We start from the raw sequence: 12,887 nt of genomic DNA, 5'->3' as shown, positions 1-12,887 counted from the left end.
ATGTAACCAGCTGTCGACGCCCGCAACGCATTCCACTGGGAAAACGCTCTCGCGGATCTCTTGCTTGCTAAACCCTCCCGAGTCTCGCCGCCGCCATTCCTGTCGATACGTCAAGATTCGCTGACATTAAGATATTCTCATGTGTGAGATAAGATATGACATTTCCGAGGCGTCTGTTTGAGTGATATGCTTGTCGCGCGCGTTTTGAGATCGCGGCAATCGAGAGAATGTCGCAAGAGACCGTCGCCTTCGTCCGTATCCGCGGAAGTCCACGAAGCACGGACGACAGGGTCGACGGGAGCCCAAGTCCTGGTCTACTCGATGTTAAACGACGCGTGGACAATAGACGATTTTTTTATGCGCATTACCATATGTTCCCGTGCTAATGTGGAACAGAACCGGAGCGGCGGAACCTAAGGCGTGCGCCGATATCGATCGGTATGTATGTTAATTCGCTATTTAGGAGAGTGATTTAACGCGCGACCAGGCCTCCCCGATGCGCCCCGATAGATAACCGCGTTATGTAAAATACGGAAGATAAAATTGGTCGCGCACTTATCTCTGCACCGAAGAGCGAGGGATATACCGGTATTACTCGATATATCGAAGTGCCGATTCTATTACGTACCGCAACAGGAAGTAAATCCGATTTAAATCGAAACGGTCTATCGCGTTCGCGAACGTTGACCCTTCAATTTTGTCAAACGATTGCAATAGAAAATAAGCGCAAGTATACAGCTGCATGGTAGGAATTTTTATCTGCGTATCTCGCAATTTCAGAACGCAAAGCCACGATTGAAACAATCGAAAAAAAGAAGACAATTACGTACAAGTAAAATAAACTTAATATAATAAGTGAGAATAATAAGAAGCATGCCTCTTATATGACTGGAATTCATCTTCGTATGCAATGCGCGATTCTCCGATATAAATGCTAATTAGAACAATCTCGCGAAAGAGACAAACCGCATGACGACAGAACAAAAGTAGACAATGAGAAATGATTATCGAGCGGAGGAGTTTCGAGTTACGTGTAACAAAGGCGAATTACAAATCCAAATGCAGTCATGTCCTTGCTACCGCTCGGGCGCAGCGCAACACAATTGCGGGGACGCGCGAAGTTGCAATAATGGTGCACGCGCGTGGCACTCCCGATCTCCGTTCTGCGTGTCTCCCGCACGGTACATAACGTATACCGCGTGTGTTTGCGCGTGTGCGCGCGCGTACATAATGCAGCGTTACAAAGGAGAGGGCGGACGGGAAGATACGAAGCTCTGAACACGGGTATATCCCATTATCCCCGGGCTTATACACTTACGCGGAACGAGATTAATTCTCGGCGCGGGATCCCTTCTATCTGGCGTCGCGGGGCCGCGTGTCTGCCGCGTCTCAAGAAGGAGAGAAAGGAACCCCGCGCTCTTTTTCACCAGCCTTCACCTTAGACGAACGACAACGGCGACGGCGACGACGACGACGATCGTCGCGCGGTCGGCCGAGGCGAGAACTCGTTATGCTGCCGTATTAAATCTCGAGTGATTTATGCGCGCGCAAAATGATCGCGCGATCGTTCTACGGGCACCTGTATGTACTGTACATACGTACGACATAATGCCCGCGTTCGAGAATGAAAAGGATCGTCCTTGGGGAGGGAAAGGCAAGGGAAGTTCGACGCAATTCGATCGCATTTCTGAAAACTCGTCGGTCTACGATGCGTTTCAGTCGGGCGCCAGCGACGCTAATGTCGGCCTCATTCAAAAAAATACAGAGGTTTGTAGTAAAAAGTAAAATAATTGTGAAATAAGCAAGTTAATTAACATTTTCGCGCAAATTAATTCTGTAGCGATTCTTAGTACCACAATAATAACTAGTAGCGTTAGTGTTAGAAATATCACGTACTAATAATTGTACTTTTAATTTCGCACAAAAGAATTGTTTATTGAATTTACAAACTTCAATATCATCAATAAGTTCACTATTACGAAATTGTTCTAATAATAGCGGAATTAATAGTAACACTTGAAGAGTTAGTTTCGTGCTGGCACTTAGTACGGGGTCATTTAAAGCAGGAAGAATCGAAGACAGCACTTGGCATCGGATACGATTGATCGCATATCCCATCGGTCGTTCTCTCCATTACAAATATAGATCAGGGATACCAGGTAGATCGCGTCACGCGGCCGCTTTTGGCGATATTCCACGTGGTTACATGTACCACTCGAAACTACTAATGAGGCGATTGGCCTCTCTTTCGAAATCTTACGTACGTGATGACTTCATCTGCGTTTTACATCGTTATGTTCTGAAATTCCTCACTCCGAAATTAAATCTACCTCGAAATACTTTCGAGAATAAATCAAATTCTTCGCGACGATTAGTGTAAAAGGTTTTCGTCGACGTGAAAGTGTTCATATATAAATATATAAATAAATCATGCGCAAAATTTCTTCGCGGAGCCAATGCTGAAGTTATAACGATTAGTTTCTACTGATTTTTTTTTCAAAGCTCAGCATCAGAGAAGAAATTAAATCGCAGCAAATTAAATCATTGCTCGAAAGTTAATTGACATCGGTGAAAACAGCTGGCAGTGGTCAAAATTTCAGTTTCGCGGAGTCGCCGGATTCGGCTTTCCATTTCTGACACGTACACGCGGTTCAACATGCACCATGTATTATAGCTTCAACTCTCACGACCTCTCACTCTCGTCACGACGCATCGACCGTACGTCACCGTGAAGCGGCGACCGAGTTCGACCCGGGCTCGCTTTCCAAAGGAGCGAGCGAGCGTACCGCGCGCACCTTGCGCGCATTGTGCACAGGATGCACGTATAGGTAGCTGCAGCGATCTATACGCGCTGCGCGGCGGCAGCCAGCCGCCGAAGGCGTAAGCGTAAGAGGCCGGCCGACGCGGATCGTGGGAATTGGGCCTTCGGGAAAGTTTTTCCTAGGTGCCCGCCCGCCGCCGTCGCGCGTACATATATATATATATATACTTATATATACATATACAGTCTCGACACAACTAGCTGCGGCTGCGGGCTGCGGCGATTGCGGCGTGCCTTCGTCGATTCCCTCGATTAACGCCGTCGCGAATCGAACACAATCGTAGGACGCGGTCGCGGAACGATGCGCACGGTGAAAAAGGTTGCCCACGGTATTCGTCCTTCGTGCACTCTCGTCACGTCGAAGCCGCTTCTCTTCGTTTAATCAAAGAGAGACGCGATGCCCCGAGTCCGTCGAGAGAGAAAGAGAGAGAGAGATAGACGCTCATTCGAGCGTCGGTCGGGTAATAAAGCTTGTTCAAACGCGGGAAATTGCGTACCGTCGAGGCAGCAACGCGGTATCATTATCCGCCTTCAGACAGCGATCTCGCTCGATTAAGATTCACACACGCGCGATGCAATACCGAGACATTGCGCGGCCTTAACGATCGCGAGAGAAATTTTGAGTAGCGCGAACTGTCGAAACTCTTCCTCTTGCCGTTGCCGATTCGAATCTACTGCAGTCTTTTTTTATTTCGTTTCGCATCGCGCAATGAATTATTTATGATCGTCGCAATATCGACATTCTTTAAATGTCGCAAAGATATTTAGACATTTGCCGGGATAAAGATGTTGCTTTTTACAATCATGTTTAATTATATATAATTATAGTATATACATGTATATAGTATCCTCTTAATTACTGCACTTACATTTACGAACTTGAGAAATTATTGTTTAATATATTAACTTTCTTTTAAAAATATATATTTTTCATTGCGTATTGATATACTAAAAAAATAAATAGAGAAATGATTAGAAAATCGAAAGATTGCGAAGCAACCGTGTGCACTATCATGAATACAGCGCAAAATTCTACACAGAACGTAATTAATGCCAAGTTGTATTAATAATCCAGATTAAATAAATTTGATTTAAGGATCAGCTATTTTTCTAAGTAATTTCATCTATGATATATATATATATATATATATACACACAAAGGAAAGAGAGAATTTGTTCAACCGCAGCTAGCCCTAAGGGACGTTGGCAGGTCTGACCCCTAAGGTCGAGGCGAGACCAATCCCTCGCCCTTTCTGGACTACCTCCCATTGTCAAGGACCCTTTCCGGCCGGCTCCGTTGAATAATAATAATGCCGAGAAGGTGCGGCGGGCGATCCTTCGCGTCCTTGAAGGGACGGAGGTTGCCGAGGAACGCGCGCCGCTTTCTACTTTTCACGACGATGACGATGATAGCATGATTGCTAGCCGAATCGATTGTCCGTATATTGTATATGCATCGCTCGATCGGCGTTGCAACCGCCGCGATATTTCGCCACGGTATCAATCTCGGAGAGATGCATAAGTATCGAATATCTGGAGCGAGGTGTTCAGAGGAATGGCGCGGCGCGGCGGGGGCAAACGGGCAAAGGAAGGTAGGCAAAGGAGGTTTCCCTTGTGGGTACGAGGAGAATGGCGAACTGCGCTAAACCGCCTCACAATGAGGCAGGTGCCTGCTTTACGTAAGCTCACGCTCGCATTCTCCTCGTCATCGTCGTTTTTTTTGCGACCGACGGATCGCCGCTCGTCATTGTCTTGCTCTTTCTCCCTCTCTTTCTTCCATACGCTTCGAAAAGCTACGGCACCCGAGTTATTCTGTTATTCCTCACGGGATTGTGATTTCTCGCGTCGTTCGGGCTCTATACGCATCCTCGTAAAACACGGACGCGTTCGAATTAAGCCGGCTGCGTCTTAAGTGCGTCTTAAGTCGAGTAAGCGTTGAAAGAGGCGGGTGTGGCGTGGGAGAGGAAGCGCAAAGCGTTTCGTCGGCGTTCCCTCTACTACACTAAGTTGCGTACAGTTTATGTATGACGATTAATTTTAGTTGCCGACGTATTAAATCGCCGTGAGAATTTCAACGTAAGAGATTGAGATAATAAAAATTAGTGGCCATTAATGAACATATTACACCTATTTATATAATGTATTATCCGTTAAATTCTTTGATCTCACAATTTTAAGACAAAATTTTAAGACACATGAAATAACCAGAACGCTGATTACATAAAATACATAAAAATTATCTGATTAATATTGTTGTAAATATTATGTTATATACATATTAATAATATTGTTGTTAGAATGAGAATGTTAGATTTTATAGTGAGTATTGCCTAATACTTAGCTTATAAAAAAAATTAATATTGAAATAATTACTAATGTTGCATAATCCTCCGTGTCGTAATAATAGCTTGTACGAAACATATTTTTAATCTGCCGATTCGACGCTACGTTTCCATTAATACAGTATCGTGAGCGTGTAGATGCGTGCTGCCAGCGTATCCATTACAACCGCGAATGAATTACAAAACGAAATTGCGCGCATGCATTCTCAGACGAAGTTTTCAACGCAACAATGATGCACCTAGGAGCACTACACACTCGAGTTCGAACTCGATCGAGGCTGATACTAAGAAGAATCGTGGAGTCGTGCGCGTTTTAAACTGCGGAAATGCTCCGTTATTCCTTTATTACTACTGACTGTTACCAACTTTCCGTTACGCAGCGTCGACTCGGCGGAGAAAAAGCGGAGCTCGCGGTTGCACTGAGCTAGGTTCTTTCCTTGGTGCAAAGATAAGAAAACGCACATTTTCACGCATATTTATTGCACGTAAAACAACACATATACAGGGGAGTTTAACTAGATTAAACAAATATAACGGCGATTGACGGTTTCGCCGCGAAATGAATTGCGAAAATTTCGAGTTCCACGCCGATGGGAATCTAGAGGCGCGAATCCACTGTAAAAATCACGTCGTTACAATCGAACTAGAAATCTTATGTAACACGCTTATCATCTCCGGAGGATCTAACTCGCTATTGCGCAACCGTAACTAACAGTAACGTTGCAGTGCAAACTTCAATCGTTCGACTGACCCGTGCCATTTGACGAATATATATTTCAAGTATACCGTATCGAGAAATAAGATTGAACGTTTCAAGCTTTGAAAAGTTAAAATTCGAAGCTCTATTTGTATCTGACAATTTTAATAAAAAAAAGATTAATGCAGGAATATTCGTGCGTGTCTGTGAAGTTAAGCACATTTTGTTAATTTTGAAAAAAATAATAGTTTCTTTATTTCCGATTTTACTCGCGTAGAACTGGATCGGAACAAGCCAAAACTATCGCCAGAATTAAAAATTGTCAGCAGGTCACCTTTCTGTCGAATATCGTGCTGCCATCGATATTTAGAACTGTGTAAAAATTAAATTAATTGTTGCACTTTTAGTCTTGAAACGCTATATAATTATGAAATTAGCTTAGGATTAACGGGCACACTTAACAGATGTCGTAATATTTGATGGGATATATAATTATCAGGACCATGGAATTTTAATGTTGGGGTACTAACTTCGCACGCGCAAAATTCGCAAGAGAAAATTAGCACTTGTTGAAACAATGAATGTCCTTCCGAGCGAAATTCGTTGGGAGGGAGGAGGAGGGGGGGGGGAGAAAAGGGGGAGTGAGATTCTGTCAATCGCAATGCGAAATCGCGATCCGTCAGTCGTCGCGAATATCGACATTCCCGTTAGCGGTTCTTAACGGGTCGTCGTATTTATCGGGCGCGCACGTCAGCTGCCGATGAAAGCGCGAAGACGAGCGATTAATCCGTTAATCGACCGGCCACATCCACTTGAGAAGCGCCGCGTCTTCCGAACGCGAAGCGCGTACAATTCCGCGCGCGACAGCTGTTTACGCGCGAGCGAGCGAGTCTACCGGGCGTTTTCTTACTTAACGCTCGGGCGGAAATGCCCGCCTCGGTAACGAGCGCGCGTATTACGCGCGCGCATGGGAACCATCGTTCGCGGATCGACCGTGGGGAGTGTACGAATAATTGCTCTGTCGTTCGCCATCGCTCGCTGCAAGAAACGAGCCGTAATCGCGACAAGTTTGCCCCGTAAACACTTCCGTGTTTTCCGAGGCGCGCTTTCGGTATGGAGCCGCGGTGAAACGCGCGCTAATTAATGCTGATGATGGATTTGCATCGTCATTCTTTTTGCTATAATAATATGCACTGCGTTAATGCGCGCCGCGCGTGCGTTACCGCATTATTGTATATTATTAAGTTATTATGAAATATTATATAATTATCTTGTTACCACACTAGGAAATTGTGAATTTTCCGAGAATAAAAATATCGATAACGCTACGCGTACATACAGCTACGAACGAGCTAATTTTGGAACGAAAAGTGTGCCGGAGCAACGCGCGCGTAAAGGCGAGCAAGTGGTTTAAACGAATGCTTCGCGCGATCTCCAACATATGTCTCGCCCTATATTATACCATAAGATCCAACGGATTAAGATTAAGTCCGAGACTATATCCCACCGTGCTACCTGGCTTTGCAAAATAATTTTACGAGGTACCGTTACCCGCGCGAGGCCGCGCGAGCGTGCGGCCGGCGCCGACAGGCGCCGAAAGCTGTAAAATCGCATGAATAAGTGTCCGGCGTATACGCGCCGATGCTAAATGCTCTCGCCTATCTGAAACGGCGGTACATATTTTAGCGAATTACCAGCTACCACATTGCGCTGCGCACCGTGGCAACTTTGCGTCGCGCGCGAACGCATTTTTATGCGGCGTAACCGGGCATTCATACACGCGCGTATATACGTGCAACGTGAAAAGTCAGCGATCCTGCACGCGTACCTCCGTCTCTCTTTCTCTTTCTCTCTCGCTCGCTCGCTCGCGCTCGCGTTATGCGTGTCGCGTCGTTCGTGCGTACGTGCATATGGGGGCTGTGCGTGTATGTGCGTGACCGTTATGCAATTGCACGAGCGCCAACCGAAAGCATGAAAATAAAACGCGAGTACTCCTCTCTCTCTGAGGTGAAGGACGCGCTGGAATGCCGCACCGCGCCGCGACGAAAACACGACGATGCAATGCCATGACACGATCGGGATCGTTTTTTCGTCACCCATCAGTCCGCGAGACCTAAAAATCTAAAGATCTATTTTATTTTGTTATCTCGTAGTTACATTTCTTGATTCTCGTAGTTACATTTCTAACAAATTAATTTATATTTAACTGTAATAAATTCCAAACTTGTTGCCCTACTTAAATTTAAAAAACCGAGGATATAAAATAACATTGATCTACAATTAAACGAACAAGATATTCTTGAAATTTATTTAATTAGAATTTTTAGTTTTTTTTACATAACAACTAACAATAAGTTAAGTCCTAAATTCGTCAAAAAATATATTCTTAGTAGTAATTCATTCATAATATTTTGAACTGGAAATTTTGACTCAACGGAACATTTTTTCATGCGTTTTAATTTTAAGATGTGCCGCATAAAAATTCAATACACAACTAATTAGTGCGCAATATAAACAAAGTAAAAATGGAGACGAGAACTCACGCGGAAAGTGACTCTTTTTATTAATTATGACGCTCTCTCTTTCTCTCTTTTTCGTGCAACGACACGGCATGGCTGGCCACGTAATTCACACCGAGCCGAAGAGTGATGGACTAAAACGGCACCGTCACGATATCGGCGACCTCCTCTCGGCGGAATCCTCTCGCGCGGAACGCGGAGGCAAAGAAGCGAGCGAGCGAGCGAGCGCGCTCGCCGGCCGCTTGCGTTGCATCGTCACTAGCGGCGGCGCGGAACAGGTGCATCTATGTCGGTGACTCGTGCCAACGGTATCTCGCGTGTGCGTTTTTGCGTCTTAAGGATCCTAAGGATGGGGTCAACGACATCCTCGCGGTACGCGCCAATGACAGACCGGCGCGGAGGACGGATGCGCCGCGCAAAGAACGACGGTACGAGCACACTTGAATTGGATCACGTTAAGCAAAATGAACAAGTGTATGAACGAGTTATCCAGTCGGCATTAGCACAATTCTGTTGCGGAAGAAGACGCGAGAAATAGAAACAGTACAAATCCGAGACGCACAGCTTTGAAGGAAATATAAACTTTCATGAAATATATATATATGTATCTCAAGGAAATACAAAAATTATTGAAATCCCGGAGTGGAGTCTCTGTTGCGTGGAAAGGCAGATGTATCGCGAGGCATAAAAAAAAATCGTGGACATCACCCATAAAGTCACGGATCTAATTTTGCGGTTTAGAAGTGTAATGGGTATTCCTGCCGTACGCCCATTAAGTTAATGAGAACATCGAAACGGAAGAAAGCGGAGTCGGCGGAGTAAGTCGAGAGAGCACACGCCTTTGCCGTCCTTAGCCGCGAGCGTAACCGAGTCCGCGAGTTTTACGTACGCGGCTATCCGCCGATAATTGTTACGCGCGAGGACTACGCTTACGCGATAGGTGCATCGTGTTCCGCATCGCTCGTTTCAGCTGTCCTCGTTTGCTCGGTTACTGGCTCATTTTCAACGTTTTCCGTGCGTTTCCGCGAAGCATCGGGAGGATTTATCGGTCTGCGGATAGTATTAATTTTAAACAGGCGCATTTTTGTGCGCGGCTACTCCACCGCGCTCCCGTCTTCTCCCTTGTAATAATGATCGGCGCTCGGCGATCCGGGCCTCTCGGAGGTACATTATTCAGATTTGGCACACACTTATCGCAACTTGTAAAAAGATCAGTTCTGCTTACCGCGCCTCTGCTTACAGCACTTTACTGCACTTAAGATGTAAGAAGTACGCAATTACGCTTCAAGGAGAAAGAGAGAGAAGAAAGAAAACAAGTCTAGAAAGTACAGCTTTCAAAAAAAAAATAGAGCGAAAGTTTTCTTAACATTAGTCCAATTATTATTACAATAGCAGGTTTTTCGAATATATTAACTTCTATTTCTGTTAAAAAAAAAATATTAAAATTATTCATTTATTCTGAAGTAATTATATTATTTGGTCGAAGCAATTTGTCGACACTCGAAAAGTGTTATAAACTAAACGTTTAATTTACATATATTTTTATATTATTTTTAAGCAAATAAAATTTAAAGTAAAAATACGTCTACCGCACTTCCAAGAAGAGAAATACATGTGATTAGTAATGTTGATCAGTAAGAAAATTTGTGGTTTTCCTTCTGCATCATTCGCGCACACGACGTACACTTTTCGGATGCTGTGCTATTTTCACAAAAACACGTTTTGAATGGGCAGAAAGGGCTCTCATAGACTCGAACATCTCAGGACCTCGAAACGAACGAGCGAAAATACGCCTCGGGAGACCGCGCGCGAGAGACGCGAGACGATGCGTTCGACGAGCTAAAGCAGGTCGGTCGGAAATAAGCACAAAGCCTACTGTCAGCTGCCAAAAGATTTAATCTTCCGTGGATTGTATTGTGCGACCCTGCCTAACTTCTAAAGATTCAAGAGTTACCGTGAAACCTGCACGGCTGTTTGCTCCAAGCAACACAATGTTTAACGGCTTACGTTCTATTGTTAACCGCGAGATCTAATGAACGCCTCGTGAAAAGGATGCGACTGCGCTAACAATATCTCAGGAAGACTCTGGTAAATAATAATTTTGCCAAAGTAATACGAGTAATTGTTCCATCCGCATTGCTACCTCATAAATGTCTTTACACATTTTATTATATTTTTTAAAAAATTTTACGACATACTCTTTTTATAAACGAAAAAATGCTTTTATGTAAATATGACTTAATAATCTTTCTAATCGTTATATTATCCACGTTTATATGCATAATCATGTATGTAAATGTAATGTTATATATTAAGAGAACCTTCTCTGTGGAAACAGTATAGGTCCAGCGATCTAACGAAGCAGGATTCCGCAAAGGATCCGTCGGTATTTTAATAAGAATCGACTGCTCACCCCTCCCTGGCACAGTAGAAACGCGATCCGTAGATTGCGTACGGTGGCGAAGCATTACGCGTTTAAATTGAGCGAGCAGTTGGCGAGTACCCAATCGTTGATCCGATCGCCTAATGAGACTTTAATCGCCGGTAGATTAAATTTAAATTACGGCCTAGCCGTCCAAGTATTCCGTCGCACTCTCTCCCGCTCTCCCACCCCTCTCTCTCCCGCGTCGTCACCACTCGCGCCGGTATTTTTTTTTTTCAGCGAGGCAAAGGTTACCGTCGGGTCCACGTTAAAGTGCATCGCGACGTACGCCGGAATGTGGTTCAATCTACCCGTGCCACGCCGGCGATACTGCGGCTGCGCGCGGTTTGATTTATGCACGGAGATACTTAGTTGGTGTAGGGGCAAAATAGAAGGAGTCTCTCTCTCTCTCTCTCTCTCTCTCTCTCTCTCTCTCTGGCAAATCGAGCGTATGTCGCGTGATTGCGGGGACACGTATTATCGGGGACGAGCAGCCCGCGTGCTGCATTCCGCTGAAAAGTTATCCTCTCCGTCTCACCGAAGTGCTCCCCCGGCTACCATCTCGCGATTAATTTTTCAAGCGAGCCCGTAAATTTATTAAAAGCGTAAACGAACAGTGGAGAAATCCCTGTACGATATATACTCCGCCGCCGGGATATTTCACCGTTTCACCTTGCTATCTCTCTCTTCAAAGCAGCGATCCTTTTAGACTGCTTGGTTAATCGCGGAGCTCTTTCCACGCGGTCAGCAAGATCTTGCGCAGAGAGCCCCCACGCATAAATTGTACGCACACGCGCGCATGACCGCATGTGTTTTTCCTGACAGCTGTACGCGGTTTGGAGAGTAAGCCTTCATTTTCTGCCATGATTTATTCCGGTCAGTAACGTGCTCTTTTTGTTCCGTCACTGGTAGAGTCTCATGACTGTACGAACCAGTTTGAGAACCGCTATTCTAAACTGACAAGGCACAATTCGCACGCAGCGTGCGCTGTATAAATAGCTAGAAGACGATGCTGTTATATTAATAGTATAGCATTTTTGCGAATTTACGGATAATATTAGCGATGAAAATTGCTAAGAACGGCTAATTATTGCCATTACCGTGTGGCGATCCCGCAAGACCATTTTTCCTGAAAAGCCACATTTTTTCCCGAGAGATGTCATAAATATCTCTGCAGGTCTCTTTTAGAGACAGAATCTAAGAAATATCCGGGAGATAATAAAATTATGATTAATATTAATTCGAGTCGAAAGACTTCTTCCCTCTTGACCGTTCAAGGGTTAATAGTTGGAAGCGGCTGTGCAATAGCGAGTGGAAAGTGTGGATGTTACTTTAGGAGATTCTCGCGGTCAATAAAACGGAGGAGACACGCTCGCAGCTGTCGTTCGGCGCGGCTCTCTCGCTACATTCTCGAAGTACCCGGATTCCTACGTGCGTAATAACAGACGACAGGCCGATGACTATAATTATCGTATCTACGCGTAACAGGTGTCGCACCTACTCGGCACGCTTTTATCAACATCGTACGTGACCGGGGACGTAGATACGAGACGTACTAATAACTGTGGCTTGCGTGCGTACGTTCGAGCAAAGCAACCAACGACTTCGCGGATAATCGCTTGTTTAAACCGCCTGTGACAATATATCACGGCAAATGCAATGTAATACGTAATTTTCGATGACAGTTACACGCGCGCCTATATTTTGGCGTCGCTGGATCGAAGCGAATTATTCTCGTTATCTTAAAAATGCGATATCCGTACGTATCTATTAATTTCTACATGTGTACACACACGAGCGCGAAAGACGACTGAAAGGTTCTATGTATCTTTAGACAGCTGTTTTGTTATAAGAGTAGCTGCTGTTTGACGTAAGATAATCCCCTGCACGTTACAAAACAAAAATGTGACGTGAGATATCCTATCAGAATTTCCCAAAACGTTTTTAAAGTTATATTCTTTCATACCAGGTCTCTCCAGATTCTATTTTGTAATCAAATACAGGGTCTACTAGGCTTCGCCTGACAATGATTGAGAATATGTCGCATGTTTGAACAGGATATTTTTATGGCATGAATTAAATTTCT

General features: G+C 44.7%; 2 protein-coding genes across 4 annotated transcripts in view; one reads left to right on the top strand and one right to left on the bottom strand.

Annotated features, from left to right (window-relative positions):
* Positions 1 to 12,887, top strand: part of LOC105462811 — a 91,075-nt gene that overhangs the window by 39,907 nt on the left and 38,281 nt on the right. The window lies entirely within an intron of this gene.
* The window catches only part of LOC105462738 (calponin homology domain-containing protein DDB_G0272472-like), a 55,227-nt gene that overhangs the window by 36,381 nt on the left and 5,959 nt on the right, over positions 1 to 12,887 (bottom strand). The gene's annotated exons all lie outside the window — the stretch shown is intronic.

The sequence above is a fragment of the Wasmannia auropunctata genome, unplaced genomic scaffold, assembly GCF_000956235.1.
Source record: "Wasmannia auropunctata unplaced genomic scaffold, wasmannia.A_1.0 LD336095.1, whole genome shotgun sequence".
NCBI lineage: Eukaryota > Metazoa > Arthropoda > Insecta > Hymenoptera > Formicidae > Wasmannia > Wasmannia auropunctata.
The sequence above is the reverse complement of the archived record's forward strand: the minus strand, read 5'-3'. Positions and strand labels throughout refer to the sequence as shown.